The 12,832-nt window shown below is 38.9% G+C and overlaps 1 pseudogene; it reads left to right on the top strand.

The window, feature by feature from the left end:
• Window positions 1–873: 873 nt before the first annotated feature.
• On the top strand, window positions 874–10,060 carry LOC142440016 (hypoxanthine-guanine phosphoribosyltransferase pseudogene; annotated as a pseudogene).
• The last annotated feature ends 2,772 nt before the right edge of the window (window positions 10,061–12,832 follow it).

Below are 12,832 nucleotides of genomic sequence, written 5' to 3'. Positions count from 1 at the left end.
GGTGACCCTTTTTGGGGCATATCTGGGCAGCTCTGGCTTCTAGAAAGGAGTGGTGGTGTGACGGCAACAAACAGATGCAACAAACAGTAGGAGGAGGCAGTACAGCAAGTTTATTGAGCAGTAAAGTCAGGATACAAAGGGGACCGGTCCCCAGCAGGTCTATCCTGCTAAATAGGCGAAAGCAGTTGGACACAGCCCAGAGCTGGCAGGCCCATATAAGTCTGGCAGTGTTCGTTGACCTCACTATGTATTTATTTGGCAGGTAGGTTCCTGGGTGGTCAGACTCCTGGCCTCTAGCCTCCCTGTTCCTGGTACATGGGGACTCATCAGTTAGACAAGTCAGGTTGCTGTACCTGTCCTTGTCATATTGATGGGCATCTAACAACAGAGGTCCTTATAATCATTAATTCATTGCTTACAACTTTCCTCACTGTTACCCACAGGATAAATTTCCAGGTCACGTGCTTCCAGATTGACCTGGTTTTGTAGCCACCAAAGACCAATAAACAGGGTAAATTGGGGGAAGGTTGCCTTAAATCCTCTTGTTATTGAAGAATTTTTGGAGTATTGGAAAAGTAAACCTATAAAACACTTAGAAGAAAATATGGGAGAGGAAAAAAAAGGAAAATATGAGTAGATGTTCGTAATTGTCGGTTATACGTGGCTTTCTTAAATATGTCATTAAAAGCACAAGTGAGTATTATAAATAAAACACTGTGAACCCCTTTCTTTTTCAAACAAAAGTCTTTATGTGGACATGCATTTCTCTTGAATAAACATTTAATAGTGAAGTGGCTGAGGTAGATAAGTGTCTTAGGCTGGGCTTTCTAAAAAAGCAAAAATAGTGACACTTACAGATACCTGGCAGGCAATATGGTAGACCATTTCCTCAAGTCGAAAGAACCAGAGGTTAATAAGCCAGGTGGGATGCAAACCCAACAATAAGCAAGGCCACTTTCCCACAACATCTCCTTATAAAGAAACAGACCACACACCCTGAGGAAACATAATTGCTTCAAGGCTATGATCTGAGTAAGTTTGTTGCAATCCACCCTAATTGTATCCCATTAAGGAGGCTTATAACTGATTGAATGTGATTATATTACATTAGGGCAGGTCATGGGGTATTATGGGATGTTAGCTTTCAAGCTACTGAGAATCTTTTTCACCTGGTCAATTTGACATAAAACCCAACTATCATAATAAGGAAAAGAAAGCTATTCAATGAATCAGATTGACACTGTGGCAGCAACAATGTTTTCAAATAGAGTAACAATTGTGAGGACGACCCCAACTGTTGTACATAAGGCTCTGTTTCTATGAGTCAGGAACAACTCAATTACACCTAACAACAAATGGTAGGTATGCGCTTAACTTCCACTACTTGTCTGTCAGTTTGTCATGTCCAGGAGGTGAATAGAAGAGTCCAATGGGAAGCTTGAGAAGACAAAGCCAACTATTAAAATGAAATGTGCAAGGACCTAGAATTGGAGACCCAAAAGGGAAGAACACACTCACCATATCTGAAAATGAAAGAACTCAAGATGAAAGTCAAGCCTTAAATAACAATTTTGAATGATTCTATAGGCAAGATATTGAATGACACAGAAGCATCAAGAGATGAAAACAATGCACAGAGTCACTGTACCAGAAAGAACTAGTAGACAGTCCACCATTTCAGGAGGTAGCATATAAACAAGAGCCAATGATGCTCAAATAAGAAGTTCAAAATGCTCTGAATGCATTAACCAAAAATCAGACTCCAGGAATTCAATGAAATACCAATTGAAATGTTCTAACAGCTGATGAAGCACTGGATGCACTCTTGCATCTATGCCAAGAAATTTGGAAGACAGCTACTTGGTCAACTGACTGGAAGAGATCCATAGTTGTACCCATTCTAAAGAAAGGTGACTCAATAGAGTGCTCAAATTATAGAACAATATCATTGATATGGCACACAAGTAAAATCTTGCTAAGCTCATCCAACAATAGTTGTAGCAGTACATTAACAAGAAGCTATCAGAAGTTCAGACTTGATTCAGAAGAGGATATGGTACAAGGGATATTATTGTTGATTTCAGATGGACCTTGGCTGAAAGCAAAGGTTACCAGAAGGATGTTTACTGGTGTCTTATTTACTATGCCAAGACATTCGATTGTGTGGATCAAAACAAACTATGGATAACCTTGTGAAGAATGAGAATTCCAGAACACTTCATTGTGTTCTTCTGTATATGGATCAAGAGGCAGTTGTGCCAATGAAATAGAGGGATGGGGCATGGTTTAAAATCAGGAAAGGTATGCTTCAGGGTTGTATCCTTTCACCTACATATTTAATCTGCATGCTGAGCAAATAATAAGAGAAGCTAGTTTATATGACTAAGAATGTGGCATCAGGATTGGCAGAAGACTTATTAAGAACCTTTGATATACAGATGACACAACCTTGCTTTCTGAAAGTGAGAAGGACTTGGACCACTTGCTAATGAAGGATTACATTAAGGATTAAAGTCTTCAGTATGGATTACAATGCAAAGAAGATCAAAATCCTCACAACTGGACAACCAGACCAAATAGGTATGTGATAGTTTATTGTCTAACACAAGGTATCATCATGATAAGTGGAAAAGGAGGTTGAAGTTGTCAAGTGTGCCTTGCTTAGATCCACAATCAATGTTCATGGATGCAGCAGTCAAGGGATAAAAAGACACGTCACATTAGGTAAGTCTGCACAAAACCTCTTTCTTTAGAGTGTTGAAAAGTAAGCATGTTATTTTGAGAACTAAGGCGTGCCTGACCTAAGTCATGATATTATCAATGGCCTCATATGCATGTGAAAGTCATACATTGAATAAGAAAGAATGAAAAGTACTGTGGGCTGCTAAAAGGACAAACAATATGTCTTGTATAGCCAGAGTGCCCCTTAGAGGCAAGGATGGCGGGCCTTCATCTTACATACTTGGGATATGTCAGAAGAAACTGGTCTCTGGAAGAGGACATCATGTTTAGCTAAGTAAAGGGACAGCGAAAAAGAGGAGGGCCCTCAAGGAGATGGATGGACACAGTGGCTTCAACAATAAGATCAAGCATAGGAACAAATGTGAGGATGATTCAGGACCAGGCAGTGTTCCGTTCTGCAGTACATAAGGTTGCTATGGGTAGGAACCAACTCAATGGCACCGAACAACAACTGGCTTAACTTCTTAAGAAAGTGCCAAATTGTTTCCAATGTGGTTGTAACATTTTATAATTGCAATAGTAGGTGTATGAGGTTTCTAGTTTCCTTATAACCTCACAGATTACTTACGATTATTAAAAAATTTCTAACCATTCTAAAGAGTATATGGTGGTTTTGATTTGCATTTCCCTAGTGACAAATAATAATGAGTATCTTGTGTGCTTCTTATGTATCTTATTTATAAAATTTCATAGAAAATCTTTCCCCATATCTTTATATATTCCATATGTAAAATAGCTGTTATATATTTATGTATATATATCCAGAATTTTGTTTTTCATAGATATGTATTTAATTATTTTTTTTACAAGACAACCTTATCACCTTCAAAGTACTCTCCATTACACTTACTACATTTGTCAAGTCTGAGATTCTATTACTGAAAACATTTTTCAAACTCAACTGTTTAGATGACTGACAGCATCTCCCTAGTTTTTTTTCTTCACCTCTTCTATGTCGTGAAATCATTGTTCTTTCATGTCCTTCTTCAATCATGGAAACAAAAAGACATTACATGGAATGAGGACAGGTGTTTAAGGTGCATGGGCAAGAGAGGCATGCTCTTTTTGCCAAAAACTGGTGTACTGAGATGACTGTGTGAGCAGGTGCATTGTCATGGTAGCAACACCAGTCCCTTGGCTGCCACAAATCAGGTCTTTTTTGTCACATAGTTGTGCAATTTTCTCAGAAACTCTAAATAGAAAGCTGGATTAACAGTCTGACCAGTTGGAACAAACTCCAAATACACTAGGAGTCATAGGAAAGTTGATGGATATCCAGAACAAGGTTTGTCATCAATCAACATTTCACCTTTTTAAAATGAGAAAACCACTTGTGCACTTGCGTTTTTCCCATAGCACTGTCTTTGTAAGCTGTGTTCAACATCACAATGGTTTTCATAGTATTTTTCCCAAGTAGAAAACAAAATTTCACACTTGTATGCTGTTCTCTTAAATTAATTATAACAAAAAAACAAGGTTCAAACAAAACTACTTTTACAAAAAAGTTCACTGACCAGAGAGTACCGTCCCAGGTGACACCAGTGGGAAAATATGCATCTATGAAAGCTCTGCTCTACCCAGCTCAATTCCAGGTTTTCTTTGCTACCCCCGTGTGTGTTTACACTCAGGTGACTGACCCGTCTTGATTTAATTTTTGAGTATGGTGTGAACTAATTGATGTTGATATTCCTTTTTCTTTTCTTTTCCAAACAGATAGCCTGTTGATCAAGCACCATTTTCCCAAGAATTTTTTTTCACGGAATTATTTTGCTACCTTTGTGAACAATTAATTGACCCTATCTGTATGGATCTAATTTTGGACTCTTTATTCTGTAATTTTGTTTTGATGGGCCAGAATTTCAAAAGTTGAAATTTCAAAATGTCAAAAAGTTCCTTTTTTCAAAGGAGAAACTAAGACTGACAATTGGCCTCTTAAGAAGAGTGACATATTCCAAAAGATAATAAAATGGCATAATTAAACCTAAAAAAGAAAATAGTGGTCAATTTAAAATTCTATGGCAAGTAAAAAGATTATTCAAAAATTAAGATGAAATAAAAATGTTTCAGACAAACATGAGAACATGAATCATCAGCATTTAGCAGAAAATTATTAGATTAAATATTAAAGAAAGTTATTTCAGACAAAAGGAAAATAATCTTATTTGGAAATATGGAAATTCAGATAAAATGGAGACCAACAGAAATAGTAACTATGTGGATAAATACAAATTAAATTAACTGTATAAAGTTATGTTAATTGTACTTTATTGAGTTTAAAATATACATAAATTAAAATGCCTCCCTTTAAACATTAGAAGAAAGTAGATGTATTGAATGTATTCTAAGGTTCTATCATTATCAACTGAAAACTAAAACAATAGCTGTACTGCATATAAATCAAGTACGCATGTGGTAATCTCCTGAAGGATATTAAGACTGTAGAACCAGTAAAATAATTTAAAAATAAAAATAATCAGCTGCACCAAAAGAAGACAAAAGAACATATGTACAAACATGCTAGATATAATTAATGTATTGGATTTTATAAGATCTGCAAGAGCCTCTAATAAAATGATTTTTTCAAAAAGGAAGGCAAGAGGGAATTTTAAAATAACATAAAGTACTCACTGCTACTGAGTCAATTCTGACTCATAGCTCTGGTGGCATGTATTGGTTAAATGTTGGGCTGCTAGCTGCAAGATCAGAAGTTCAAAATCATCAGTTGGAGAAAGAGGAGTCTTTCTACACTATAAAGAGTTACAGTCTCTGGTCTTAAAGGCTTGAAGGTAAACAATCAGCCATCTAGCTAAGAAGCAACAAAGCCCACATAGAAGAAGCACACCAGCCCATGATTAGAAGGTGCTGAAGGGATCACTTATCAGGCATCAAAGAACAAAAAATCATATCATTGTAGGCTCACCTCCCCAGTACGATCTCTGAAGACAAATGGGTGCATAAGCAAATGTGGTGAAGAAAGTTGATGGTGTCTGACTATCAAAAGATATAGCATCTAGGGTCTTAAAGGCTTGAAGGTAAACAAGCGACCATCTAGCTTGGAAGCAATAAAGTCCACATGGAAGAAGCACACCAGTCTGTGTAATCACGGGGTGTCACAGGGATGAGGTATCAGACATCAAAGAACAAAAAGTCATATAATTGTGAATGGGGGGAGTGTGGAGCAGGAACCCAAAGCCCATCTGTCGGCAACTGGACATCCCCTTACAGAAGGGTGGTGGAGAGGAGACGAGCCAGTCAGGGTGCAGTGTAGCAACGGTGGAACATACAACTTTCCTCCAGTTCCTAAATGCTTCCTTCCCACCCACTACCATGATCCCAATTCTACCTTACAAATCTGGCTAGACCAGAGGATGTACACTGGTCAGATAGGATCTGGAAACAGGGAATCCTGGACTGATGATCCTTTCAGGACCAGTGGTGAGAGTGGCAATATCGGGAGGGTGGATGGAGGGTGGAGTAGAGAGGGGGAATTGATTACAAGGATCTACATATAACCTCCTCTGGGGGATGGACAACAGAAAAGTGGGGGAAGAGAGACGTCGGACAGTGTAAGATATGACAAAATAATAATTTATAAATTATCAAGGGTTCATGAGGGAGAAGGGAGCAGGGAGAGAGAGGGAAAAATGATGAGCTGATACGAGGGACTTACATGGAGAGCAAATGTTTTGAGAATGATGAGGGCAATGAATGTACAAATGTGCTTTATACAATTGATGTATGTATGAATTGTGATAAGAGTTGTATAAGCTCCCAATAAAATGATTTAAAAAAAAGAGTTACAGTCTCCAAATCCCATGAAAGTAGTTGTATGAGTGGGATGATCATAGAATAAGTATATCAGAATTCAAGCAAGTCATTCAATTAATTCAACTGATTCATTATAGAAATGGACTAGTTAATCTAAGTGAAAGACTAGAATTTCAGAAGGGACTGTAAAAGGAACAACTATATGCTGCTTGTAAGAGATCTATTTTAAATACAAGGATAAGAATGTTTGGAAGTAAAGGATAAAATAAGTTATACCAGGTAAACACTTATCAAGAGAAAGTTGATATGGCTAAACTAATATTAGATATTACATATGAAAAATATTCTTTGCATTACCAGAAGCATTGTTAGATAAAATACATAACATTAAGAAAAGGAGAACTTATAAGCTGAAAGAAGGATATATGCATTTTAAAAATTATTGGCATATAATTCACATATTATACAGTTTAATAATTCAATCATATTAAAAATTGTGCAATCATCACAATTTTAGAATATTTTTTTCTTCCTTGTCTTTACTATTGTTAATCTTTCATTTGTCCCAACCTTTTCTACCGTGCCCTTAAACTAATCCAGTTACTGACCTATAGATTTGCCTATCCTGGACTTCGTATAGAGAAAAAATGTACAAAACAAAACCTAGGAACAAACAAACCAAACTATGACAAAATAAAGCAGAGAAAAAGTTCAAAACTGAAGCAGAAAATATTTAAAAGCCAGAAAAAATTTAAAATGAGTTGTGGTAGTTAGCTTATTGTGTCAACCGTGCTGATAAACGCATGTGGGGTTAATTGAAGGATGGAGGGATAAATGGCTCAGTGGGTCTCTCTTTTCTAGTTCTCAGGTCTCTTGCTTTCTGATGGTCAGTCCAGGGTGTAGCTTCTTTAGTCAGTTCCCTGCTTCAGCTTGCAAGACTCACATCTTGAGGAGAAGCCACACGGATTTACTGCGATGCAGCCCTGGGTGCTGGAGCACCTGTGTGGAGACTCCTGCTAGTGCTGAGATGCTTACACTTTCACTGACGCGGCTTTCCTCCTGCAGTAAGCATCATTGCATCTTCTTTTTCTGATGGAGGACGACTTTGTGGATTGGTGTCGGACATATGGGCTAATGTTGGACTTATGGGCTTGGGCAGCACTGGGTTGGGATGTTTTCTTGATGCGCACTTAACCTTTATATAAAACCCTCTCTTATACATGAGTTTCTGTGGATTTGTTTCTCTAAAGAACCCAGACTAACACATGAGTCAAAAGGAAGATCAAGGGATACATCATTACATTTTAATCTAACTGCAATCCATAATTGAATTTATAATTCTCTTTGTCTGATAGCAAAGTTATTCATATCTCTGGACTATGGCCAGAGGCTTAATCCTCATAAGGACCCTGTAAATGGTTGTGGGCTTCTGCTGTCATCCTTGAATGTTATGATATCCATTGAATTGTGGTCCTGGTAAAAAATATTGACATTACCGTGGATTGTCAAAAGGACAAATAAATCTGTCTTGGAAGAAGAATGGCCAGAGTTTGCCTTAGCGGCAAGGATGGTAAGACTTCGCCTCAAGTACTTGGATATGGAGTCAGGAGAGACCAGTCCCTGGAGAACATCATGCTTGGTAAAGTAGAGGGACAGAGATGGAGGCAAAGGCCCTCAAGGAGATGGGTGGACACAGTGGCTGCAACCACGTCATCAAGCACAGGAACACTTGTGAGGACGGTGCAGGACTGGGCAGTGCTTTGTTCTGTTGTGCAGAGGGTCTTTAGGGCTTGTAACTGTTCAATGGCACCTAACAACAACAACAACTGTCATTTAAAGTCTTCTGTAAGCTAGTTGTTCAGAATTTAAGTTCTGATACAGTTCTCACCCCTGGATTTGGATTTTCTTCTTTATCATCCTTGGGTAACACAGGCTGGTGTACTTCTTCTGTATGGACTTAGTTGATGTCTCACTAGATGGCTGCTTGTCTTGAGATAGACTTTAAGGACCCTAGACAGTATTCTTTCGGATAGCAGGCGCCATTTGGTTTTCTTACCACACTTTGTTGTAGCAACCACAACTACAGTGATTTTCCCCTGAGAGTGAGTATCTAGTTGAACCATGTCACAAGTAGTAATTGTTCTTAGGTTACGACTATGATAGAGATTTATTTTTAATTTTTTACATTTTAATAAGTCATTTTATTGGGGGGTTGTCTTAAAGCTCCATACATCACTTGTATCACTTTGTATCGAGTACATTGGTACATATATTGCCATCATTATTTACAAAACATTTTCTTTCTACTTGGGCCCTTGGTATCAGCTCCTCTTTTTTTCCCTCCCCTCCTCCCTCCCTCTGTGATAGAGATTTCTTAATGGTAAAGTAGGCAACACAACAGCACGATAACACCATTCTAAATCTTTATACACTCAATAATGTAGCTTTGAAAAGCCTGAAAATTGAATTAATAATAATAGTAGGAATCTTTATGATATTTAAATATCTAAAAGTATATGGGGGAGGGAGGGAGCCAATAAGCATAGCAAAGATCTGAATAACATCATTAATATATTTATCCTTTTGACAGTTACAGAATACTGACTATAACAAATACAACACACATTAATTCCAATCACATGTAACACAATAATATTGACGATGTGCTTAATCATAAAGAAAATGTTGATTAAGTTTAGAGGATTGAAATCAGCAAGAATATATTTTGAGCAGAGTAAAATTAATGTAGAAATCATAGACAAATTCTCCAAAATCTAAAAATTCGCCTCTTCAATTTCAGCCTGTGCTTCATCCAGCTTCGCTGTGGAGACCCGAAGCCCCAGCATCATGATTAGTGATGATGAGCCAGGCGATGACCTAGATTTATTTTGTATCCCATATCATTACATGAAGGATTTAGGAAAGGTGTTTATTCCTCATGCACTAATTATGCACAGGACTGAACGACTTGCTCGGGATATGATGAAGGAGCTGGGAGGCCATCACACTGTGGCCCTCTGCATGCTCAAGTGGGCCTAGAAATTCTTGGCGGACCTGCTGGATTTCATCAAAGCATTGAACAGAAACAGTGAGAGATGCAATCCTATGACTAGATTTTATCAGACTGAAGAGCTACTGCAATGACTGGTCAACCATGGACATAAAAGTAATTGGTGGAGAGGACCCCTCAGCTTTGACCAGAGAGAATGTCCTGATGGTTGGGGATATAATTTGCACAGGAAAACCATGTAAACGGTCAAGCAGCATAACCCAAAGATGGGCAAGGTTGCTAGCTTGCTGGTGAAAAAGGACTCCTTAAAGTGTTGGCTATGGACTAGACTCTGTTGGCTTTGAAATTCTAGAGAAGTTAGTGGTAGGTTAGACCCTGGACTACAATGAATACTTCACGGACTTGAATCACGCCTGCATCATCAGTGAAACTGAAAAGCAAAATACAAAACCTAAATGGAGTAGTAAAGGTCCCTCCATGTCCCATCTCAGAGCACACGCAGGTCTGACCCTCAGAGAACCCTTTGAGGCTGCACTATGAGCCTGTAGGCACTCATTTCTCCTTGGGGTTGGGCTATTGTGTGAATTGTGAGAGTCTCTGAAACCACACCACTAAGGGAAGAAACAAATGAAATTAGCCCTGCCAGAAATATTGAAAAGAGAAGACATATTATTTTAATTGGCATTTTACTTTTTTAGTTAAACAGATTCAAGATAAAACAAAACAAAAAGTCTAAAAATTATACACTACATTTCAAATGCCATGGCTAAAGAGGAAATCACAAAGATTATTTAAAATCTTTTTAACTGAATGAAAAAAAAGATTCAACATATCAAAAATTGTGGAATATAGTTAAAGCAGTGCTTAAGGGAAATCTGTGGTGTTAAATACACAAGAATCAGTTATTTATGTATCCTTCTCAAAAGCTGGAAAAAGCTCATAAAATTAAACCACGGAGAAGTAGAAAGGAGGAAAACTTAAAGTTAAGAGCGAAAATCAATAAACTAGAAAATAAACTAACACTTAAAGAAAACTAAGAATGCAAAGAGGTGGGTCATTGAAAAGAAGAAAATATAAACCAAGTAGGCCTTAATCTAGGGAGTCAAAAAGTCACAAGTTAGAACCCGTCATCATGCCCTGACTGCCTTGGTCAGAAGGCCCTCAGCCCATCTTGTAAGCGCTTCTGTCTAACAGAATGTATGCGTCCCAAACATGGTGCCACTCCTGCTTCTGTGGTCCCACCTGTAACTGGGATGTATTGATCTGCCACCAATCATGAATTTGTGGCAGTTTCCTTTGTGTTTCCTGCCTTCTTTTTCTAACAGTTTTATTGGCACTCGATCCATATATCACAAAATTCAATAATTCAATCATAAGAAGAAGAGTTGTACAATCATAACCACAATCAATTTTAGAATATCCCCCTCCCCCCTATGGTTAAATCGCTTTAAAAATGAGTGCTTGTGACAGGAGTGGAGACTGTGGGCATTTGGGCCTCTTCTTCATGCAGCTTACTTGTTCCTTCAAGTCCTACCCTAGCCTGAACTCGTATATCCCACTTCCATTTAATAATAGAGTGTTGTTATGCACGTCTAACTTTATGACTCTGTGGGTCAGACAATACCAAGTTCATGATGGGCAACTCAGGCCTCATGGTGACTTGGTGGCCCATGGTGAGGAGTTCTGTCTCCACTAAGGTCCAGTAACAGGTCAACAGCTGTTTTTCAAAAGGAGAGTAGCTGTCTGCAGAGGATGGCATGATTTGGAGTCACCACCTGGTTAAATTGTGATAATTCTCTGTCATTCTCCAGGATCCATCTGTCTTCTTTACAGGCCAAATAGGTGAGTTAAATGGGGATGAAGTAGGAATCAACACCCTGCATCTTTCAAGTCTTTGATGGTGGCACTAATCTCTGAATTCCCTCCAGGAATGCTTTTGGTTTACTATTTTCCTAGGCAATGGCAGTTCTAATGATGTCCACTTGGTCTTTCCTACCATGATAGCCCTTATTCCACATTTCAGGGATCCAATATGGGGGTTCTGCCAGCTATTAAATATATCTATTCCAATGATGCATTCTGGAACTGAAGAAATAACAACACAATGGGTTTGGGGGCCCACTGAACCCATGGTGAGGTGTACCTGAGCTAAAACTCCATCAAAAACTTGACCTCCATAAGCTCCCACTCTGACTAGCAGGCCTTTGAAACATTTTAGATCTCCTGGAATTAGTGTCAGTTCAGAGCCTGTGTCCAGCAATCCCCCCAAAATTTGATTATCTCCTTTTCCCCAATGAACAGTAAGTCTTGTGAAAGGCCGCAGGTCCCTTTGGGCAAAGCTAGAAGAAAGATTAACAGTATAAACTTTCAGTGATGTAGCAGGGTCCTTCTTCGAAGGACCTGGCCTTCCCCTCATTCAAGGGGTTGTGGATCTATAAATTGACTCAGGTCTGGGAATTTATTGAGCCGTCATGACTCTCTATCCTGCTGTTCACTTGATCTAGCATTCTTTCACCTGTATAGATCACATATTTAGTAGCTATCCCATGTACTTCACTCCTAGGGACACCGTGGCTAGGTAAGTAGTCAATGTCATAAATCCACACAAGACAGCTTGCTTTGATTACTACAGAAACCTTACTATTCATTATAATAACCACATCCACTCTGTCTCTGTTGATTCAGTGCTGACACCTGCCCTCTACCTACACGAAGCCCAATCAGCTCCATTGTATACAAATGTTGGAGTTCACTTAGGGCAGTTCCCACTGTTAATCCTGGTGTACATAAGATAGCAATCATAGGAGTCTTCAGAGATGCTGGGGCCTACTTCACAATCTTGTTTCTTATGGTTGTGGTGAAAGGTATGTTTTTGGGGCGCTCCCTTTCTGGGTCTATGGGATTATTCTGATAGGTCCATTCCAACCTACAAATTTCCATAGCCTTTGGATACTTTCCTTCTCCAAGTCTGCATCCATGGCCTCCTGGGGAGTTCCGGATCATAATTTAACTGAAGAACAGAAAAGTCATGCTTGGTTTACGGGTGTCTCTGCACAATACGCAAGTACCGCCCATAAGTGGACAGCAGCAGCACTACACCCCCTTTCTGGGATCTCCCTAAAGGACAGTGGTGAAGGGAAATCCTCCCAGTGGGCAGAACTTCGAGCAGTTTGCCTGGAAGGAGAACTGGCCAATGTGAGATTGTATACTGATTTATGGGTTGTGGCTAATGGCTTGGCTGGATGGTCTGGGAATTGGAAGGAATATGATTGGAAAATTGGTGACAAGGAGGTGTGGAGAAGAGGTATGTGG

Source organism: Tenrec ecaudatus, chromosome 2, assembly GCF_050624435.1.
Source record: "Tenrec ecaudatus isolate mTenEca1 chromosome 2, mTenEca1.hap1, whole genome shotgun sequence".
Classification (NCBI taxonomy): domain Eukaryota; kingdom Metazoa; phylum Chordata; class Mammalia; order Afrosoricida; family Tenrecidae; genus Tenrec; species Tenrec ecaudatus.
The sequence above is the reverse complement of the archived record's forward strand: the minus strand, read 5'-3'. Positions and strand labels throughout refer to the sequence as shown.